The 8,088-nt window shown below is 36.1% G+C and overlaps 1 protein-coding gene across 2 annotated transcripts in view; it reads left to right on the top strand.

The window, feature by feature from the left end:
• The first annotated feature begins 7,551 nt into the window (after window positions 1-7,551).
• LOC109241831 (alkaline ceramidase 3-like) overlaps window positions 7,552-8,088 on the top strand; it is a 5,124-nt gene continuing 4,587 nt past the window's right edge. The window contains exon 1 of one of the 2 annotated variants that reach the window (XM_019408647.1): window positions 7,552-7,816. The gene's annotated coding sequence lies outside the window, so the exon portion shown is untranslated. The remainder of the gene's footprint in view (window positions 7,817-8,088) is intronic. The other variant, XM_019408646.1, reaches the window with a different exon arrangement.

Raw genomic sequence — 8,088 nt, 5'->3', positions numbered from 1 at the left:
TTGGTTGTTCCGTTCGGCGTCTCCGGTCGTGACTCTGGCTTCGGGTTCATTATTCCCGTTGATGTCTTTGTCCTGATTTACAAGAGAATTTTCAAAGAGTTTGTAAGTCTCCTGTTTCCGTTTTCATTTGGATTTGTTTTTTTGTTTAGTATCTTGTTTTATTTTCTTAGTTCTTTAATAAATATGTACTATTGGCTTCTATTGTATTATGCTTTGGTATTGTGATTTTCTTTTTGGTTTTGATAAAGGTTCTAAATCTGATTGTTGAAGAATTTGTAAAGATTAATCTTTTCGCTAGGAAAATATGTGGGTACAAATAAGAAAGTGTACTGTTTCTTGGCCTGTTTGGTTTGAATTATTTAGGAAATTTATTCTTAGAAAATGGTAAAATATAGTCAATTCAATGAAATGATGGTTTTATTTGCTCAATATCTTTTGGACATTAACAAGACACTAATTCTGATTGTGATATGAGATTGTTTTGAAACAGGTAAATTGGTCCAAACCAAAAATACCCGTATTGTAATGAACATTCGTAGTTTGCTTTAGTTGAGTACAATCTTTTGAAATTAGAAATCGAGGCGTGCCATTTATCAAATTTTCATGGCCCTCGCAAAGTTGCTAACGCGTAGTTGCTTTAGGCGCATTATTTTAATAATTTACTTTCCTAAACTCGGGTGCGCATTTATGTGACCCAAATCCAAATCTCAACGTTAGATAAAACGTGTTGCGGACTGCGGGTGCATTTATATGACGCGGTTCAAGACATGTTTTAAATAACGTTGAAATCTTCCTTAAAAATAACTAAATAAAGCGGTTAAAGTTAAAATTTGCACATAGGTTCATAATTGTTTAAAATTAGATAATTTAAGCCGAATATGACAGTTGAGGGACCGTGCTAGAACCACGGAACTCGGGAATGATTAACACCTTCTCCCAGGTTAACAGAATTCCTTACTCGGATTTCTGGTTCGCGGACTGTTAAACAGAGTCAAACCTTTCCTTGATTCGGGATTCAACCGGTGACTTGGGACACCATAAATCTCCAAGTGGCGACTCTGAATCTCTTAATAAGAAATCCCGTTTCGATTGTCCTTTAATTGGAAAAACTCCTTTATTATTCCCTTCCAGGGGCGTAGTGAAAAAAGGAGGTGTGACAGCTCTGGGGACTTCGCTGGGGACAAGAACCCAGAACTTCGGTTCATGGTTCGAGAATTCGAGCTTGGAATAATTGTTGTATTTGGCTTTGTTTATTATCTGATTTTATTACATGTTTGGGACTAATGTGCAAAATGTTGCTTTTTACCGCTTTGATATTATTTGAATTGTATATATAGAGTTGTTACGAAACCCTTCTCTTCTCATCTCCGGGGATGTGCTCAGTGGTGGAGACTCCCTATTCTGTTAGTGTCATACCTTAAAGTAAGAATGAGGCCGGACAAGTTACTAAGCCGGATGGCCTTTTGGTTCCCGGTACGTAGCCCCCTCCTCGACTCAAGTTGTCCGCTTGGGTACACAATCTAGAACATATACCCAGGTTTAGAACCTAGAATAACTTGACCTCATGCCGGATCCCTAGTAGGAACGCTTATTTGCATCACGTGCATATGACTTAGGGGACTCAACACAGGGGTTGGGTCCGTCTAGGACAGATAACCTGAAATGAAAAGACCATCCTGATGCATCTTACGTGTTGCGTGTACATTTATTTGTCTCGGACTCGCATGTTGACCGGCTTTTTGAATGTTGGAAAATTGAGAAAAGAAAGACAAAGAGAGAAATAGCAGTGTAGAGAGTTAATTACCTATTTTAGAAAAACCAATGTCCAAATAGTGCCGAAACTCTGCCGGATTTTTGATAAAAATGAAAAAAAAAAACAGAAAAGTGTTTTTATTGGAAAAGAAAAACAAAAAGAGTTTATTTTCAAAATAGTTTGTTTTAGGTGTCACTGAAAAAGAAAATATAAAAAAAGAGTCTTGTTTTCAGAAATAGTGTATTTGCCAACGGAAAAGAGTCTTGTTCTCAAAAATAGTTTGTTTTATTTGACCGAACTACGCTAGTTTGATTCTCACCAGGCGTGAGATACGTAGGCAACCCTCTTCGGGTCCAACCTCCCTTTTGCAAAATAGCCAAATAATGTCAAAATTTTAATTTTTATCAAAATAAGTCGGGTGACGCCATTCTTGTTTAAAATAAGCCGAATGTCCCCAAAAGGGCGCCGGAAGGCCGTTTTTGCAAGAATAGCTACCCTGAGTCATGGTTTGCGGGCATGATCACGCTCAACTAAGTCTCATAAAAGACTATGTGGGCGTTGCAAATATAATCCGAGTATTATTGCCCAGAGTTGAACCACAGAGAACTAACCTATCAATCACTACTGTCAGATTTACTAAATTCACACAATCTGTTTTCCCAAACTTTTCGATTAATAATGGTTGATTTTCTAACAACTAAGATTGAAAGTAATTAACAGCTGAAAATTAACTAAACTTGATGTGTAAACAGTAGAAATAAAGTCTAAGGCAATTGTTTCCCCCGTTGGTACTTTCCTTGGTTGTATATGTCCTATAACTATGATTTAGCTATCTCTAACAATCATGAACTCTCCATCTATCATAATTCTCTTTCAAGTAATTATAATAATCTACTAGACGCACTTTCTCAAGCTACGCTAGCTACTTGCACAATACGGTTCACTTAGATTGCACCCTGGGTTTCGTTATCTCTAATCCAACCCCTAAACCCTCGGTTATGATTCTCGTCTATACTCCGGGAGTGATGTTGTTCATACAATCACCTAAATATGCACTAATACATAATAAATAGGAACGGATAATTGAGGGCCCTTTCAACTATTCCACAATCAAAACATAGATGAACAATTAGAGATTAACAATCAAATCTAATTATATTGATAACACAACCAAGTTATTCCCAACGGGTTCCACCAAAACCTTAGATTAAGGTTTTTAGCTACTCATGACAATGGGTAAATCAAATACTAAAAGATTCATAATCATAAATTGCAAGAAAATAAAGAAGAATAGAAATAATGATGTTTTGGGTGATCTCTCACACTTGTTTTTCTTGCCAAAGTACTCTCTAATAACGTTACATGCCTCTTTTGGGCGAGTTCTAGTGTTTAAATAGGGTTTTGGGCTAAGAATTCCGGAATTTGCACTTCAGTCCCTTAAGTTTTCGTCGCCTGCCGCGGTCCTACCGCGCCCACGCTGGGACCGCGGCCAAATGGCCTCTCTGAATCTCCTCTGATAGCTCACCGCGGTCCTACCGCGCCCACGCCGGGACCGCGGCAGTTCACCTCCAGGCCTCATTTGTGTATTTCAAATGGTTCACTCGGCGACTTTGATGCGATTGGCTTCTTTTTCTTCCATAAATGATACAAAACCACTCCATAGCCTTCTTCTAATGTATGTAACCTGAAATACATGAAAAGCACTAATAAGAGCATTTTACTATCACTTTTACAATAAAAACTCTACAAGAAAGTGGTTCTTTTGGGGCTTAATCATAGTTCAATTCACCTATTATCAATACCCCACACTTAAAGCTTTGCTCGTCCTCGAGCAATTTAAACCACACTTCTATGCCTAATCGCTCAACGACTTACCCAATTTATGTCACACCTGCCATTATGAAAGAACAACCTAAGCAGTGCAACTGTCACACCTCAGATGTAGACTCTAATGCCATGCCACACACATGCTCACTCTAGTTACTCTACAGAGGTGAAAACTTGCTGTTTCTTCCTGAGTCACATGCCCTCACATGAATAAATTAAGAGAAGTTCCACACATATAGAATCAAGCACAACGAACTTTAGATAAAAAGAGTTCACTCACTCTCAGCAAAGAATATTCATATGCCACACAGATACACCATAAGCTTGCCCTTAGTGTAATACTCTACTAATCGAGTTGTTTTAGTCTACGATCAAGAGGTCTTTATTTGGTTGTAATGTAGGCTAAGGGACGGGTAGGATATATTTGGATATAGTGACTAACCTCCCTAAGCACTTTTAATACATTCTTCCTTTATTCCGATTTTCATGTTCAACCCAGTCATCCTTCCACACTTGTTTCATAAGCTACCCCTGCTTTTCTAGGTGCAACTGGCTTTTCTTGCCATTCACTACTTTAGGACCACCTATTTGCAAGGTCCTTCTTCTATATTTCAATATATATATATATTTTTTTTAAAACTACTATTGCACCATTCAAGTATTTTCCTGATTCCCTTTTTCTACTCCCTTATCACCCCACACTTTGACTTTTACATGAGCTTTACAATTCAAGTGCTTCTAGGAGGCAAAGGGTCAAACAGTCAAGCTATTCAACACATGGATGTAGGTTATTACAAGGTTATCAAAGAAACAAGCTTTAGGCTCAAAGGGGTTAACTATGGTGATATGTACAGGTGGATTCATAATTAGACCGGCTACAGAAAGAAATGCCTCAATCAAATCTAAGNCTCTTTGTACTTTGTACTCTTCCTTCTACTTGGCAAATCAATACCAATTTCAGCTTCCACATCTAGCTCATCATCAGAATCATCACTTCCTATATCAAAACTATCAACATAGTCCTCATCCCCCCTAATTTACCAGCATATTTGGCTGCCTTGTTCTTGCCAATGTCTTCAAAGCCTCTATCTATTTTTCCTTCTCCTAGAGGTACTTCTACATGAACAGTTGGTTTTTTCCTTCTACTAGCCTTTAGCTTGGTTCTCTTTTCATTCCTAACAGCTATCAACTCTTCATCAGCATCACTATCATCTTCTTCTGGTACAACATCAAACTCTGAGTCACTACTACTGTCCAGATCTGAAATAGCACCATCAAGGTCTGTAACATCATCTTCCCTTACTTTAGTTTAGATAGAAAACCTAGTCTGATGAACTTTCTGCTAGGATCAAAATCATAGTCTAATGAATCTTTCTCCTAAGATAGAAGACCTAGTCTGATGAAATTTCTCCTAGGATCTACATCTTAGTCTGAGGAATTGTTCTCCTAAGATAGAAAACCTAGTCTGATGAATTTTCTCCTAGGATCTAAATCTTAGTCTGATGAATCTTTCTCCTAANCAACATTTTCCCTAACTTCAGTTTCAGCAGCAACCTCTTCCCTCTCTTCTGTGTTTGTTTGCGAGATGCACCATTCACTTCACTTAAACCTACTTCTGGACCACCAATAAGTCTAGTAGGTGCGACATCATCCACTACCTCAGGGTCTAGAACAATATGTTGAATATACAAATGTAACTCGTCTTCATTTTCAAGGTTAGACACAATATTCAATAATTGTGCATCACTATCCATATAGACAAAATTCTTAGTTTTCGAGTCTTGGTAATAGAAGCCACCCACTATAGCATATCCCATTTTTTTAGTGTAATATAATAGTTCTGGAATAGAAAAGTGGTGTTTATCAATATCAGCTATTAACACATCCTGTTCCCCCACATATTTCGGGTCATGGTCAAGGGTAAAGTTACCACCATGGTGAAAATTAACAGCACTAAAGTCTGACATCACTATTTTAATATTCCCAAATTTTTTTAAAAAAAAATCCTAATTATGGTCCCAAATCAGTCCCAACTCCCACAGAAGCCCACCACTAAAATGACTACAATACAAACACTAAAAAGACCTACCTTTTCAGCACTTTAATTTTGAAATCAAGCAGCACTTCAACAAGTCAGCGCCGGCAATATACTGATGATCGTTTTTCAAGTACATATTTGGACAAAATCAAACAAATCGAACAGATATTTACCCATGGCACTAATTACCACTCAATATCGAACGAAAACGAAGCAAAATCAATGAACCTGCATCGCTTTGGGCGGATTTTACTAGAATCGAATTTGGGACTAAGGGCTTTTATTGGTCGTTTGTTTTTTTAGGAATGTGTAAAGAGGGTTATAATTAGGAATAGGGTAATTAAGTTTGGTTTTAGCCGGTAAAATAATCTCTGTGTCATTGTAAAAAATGTGTCAATTTTTAATTGGTTAGATTATCCATGCTGGAAGTGCGTAATCAAACGCGTGAATTTTTTTTATAAGCTCAGGTCGGACGTGTTAAACTGGTGCAGCAAAAGTATAGTAAAAGTGTTTCGGTGGAAGATGACTTTGTTGAAGTGTTCAAGTGAACTTTCTTTGATAGTTTAAATGTCTGTCTATGTATTCTGCCAAAATATAATCAAGGTACGCACGAATCCAAACATCACCGGCATTAAAAAAAAAAGATGGCAAGTTGGAGCGCACATGGAGATTAGAAGCTTTTTTTTTTTGGTTAATTGGATACTTATATATATACACACAAAATTACATCAATATATGGGGAGGACGATGTCCCCTGTTGATTTTCGTCAACGTCTACCAATGTATCACTATTACAAAACATTAATTTTCCTTAGAAAAATAGTTCCTAAGATGTCTGGCCATATTGCATTATTTGCAAACACCGAAGGAACTACCAAAAGTTGGGTCTTGTCAAAAACTTTCTTTCTAGCTCCTTTCTTTGCGAGGAGGTCCGCTACTTGATTCTGCTCCCTGGAGCTATGACGTATGAGGGTTACCCAACTGCTCCATTAGAAACCTGCATTCAGAAGCTCTGATAAAAGGTAACTAACCTCCCATAATCGAAATGAGCCAAGCTAATTAGAACACCATCATCATTTAAAAAAAAAAAAGAAGGTAAGTGGTTTTTATTTTTGTTTTTACGGTGAGTGGTTGAAAAATAAGAAACATAAACTAAATACAAATCGAAACTCAAAATGAAAAGAAGGAATTAAAGAGGAATTTCATTAAATTTGACATAATTGCACCAAAAAATTAATATTTGACATTTCTATTATATAAAAAAGGAAAGATGGTTGACCAAGAGCATATATGTCATTTCTTAAATGCAAAATAGACGTGGACCCCACATTCTTCTAGCCACAACTCTCCTTTAAATACACTATGCATGTGTTGATTAGACTGTTTGTGGAGTGCAAATGCTCATTTGCAATCTTTTTCTCATTTTGGAAAATTATTAATTTTGTTTTATTCAAATAGAAGTTTCTATAGAGAAAATAAAATTAATTTTTAAATAATACAACAACAAAAAGAAGTATCGATATTTACAAGATTTTCATATTTACCAATACTATCTTAAAGCAATTTGAAAATAAAAATTAAATGATTTTCATCTATTCATACTCTTTGAAGAGGATTTCAAACTCAATATTTTATATTCAAAAGTAACTTTAAAAAATATAACTTGTTAAACCTCAAAAATTAATTAACTAAACACCAACAAATAATAATTTTAATAAAATTATAATGTTGGGCCTTTCCTCGTCTAGTAAGTAATAGAAAAGATGCCAACTGGTGGTACATTACACGTGTCCAACCAGCCGAAACTCCCTTAAAACAATCCAAACCGTTCATTATTTTAATCCAACGGCTAAAACTACATAAAATGTGAATCGAAATTAAAAGATTCCAAAATTCCAAAATTTGCCTTAGAATAACGAATCCTCCTTTTTCCGGAAAAGAGAAAATCCTCCATTTCTTTTTAAAGTTAAAAAAACTAATAAAGAAAACTGAAAATCATTTTCTTATTCTATTTTTTGTTTGCTTTTTCTTTTTTCCTTATTAACCCTAGCAAAGAAGAAAAAAGCAAGAGAGAATAGAAAGAGAGAGAGAGATCCCTGTGTGTGTTTATATGCACACATATATTTATTAGAGGAAGCAAATCTGTGGAAGAATTATACGATATTTTTGGGTGTGGAATTTGGATCTGATTTTGAAAGGTTTGTCTTATTTTCTGAATTATTTGAATAAAACTATAAATAGATGCACACTGTTACCGCATATATATGTATATTTTGCATGTATTGGTTGCTCTGTATGTATGTGTGTGTTTTTTTGGGGGAAAATTTTGGGATCTAATGGTAATGGATTGGGTAAAAATTTGGGGCTTTATTTGATTAAGCAGTGTAAGATGTGGTGGTTATATGGTGTAAAAATTGGATCTTTGGAGGTGAGTATCATTAATTGTTGTGCCCCCCCCCCCCCCCGACCC

The sequence above is a fragment of the Nicotiana attenuata genome, unplaced genomic scaffold, assembly GCF_001879085.1.
Source record: "Nicotiana attenuata strain UT unplaced genomic scaffold, NIATTr2, whole genome shotgun sequence".
NCBI lineage: Eukaryota > Viridiplantae > Streptophyta > Magnoliopsida > Solanales > Solanaceae > Nicotiana > Nicotiana attenuata.
The sequence above is the reverse complement of the archived record's forward strand: the minus strand, read 5'-3'. Positions and strand labels throughout refer to the sequence as shown.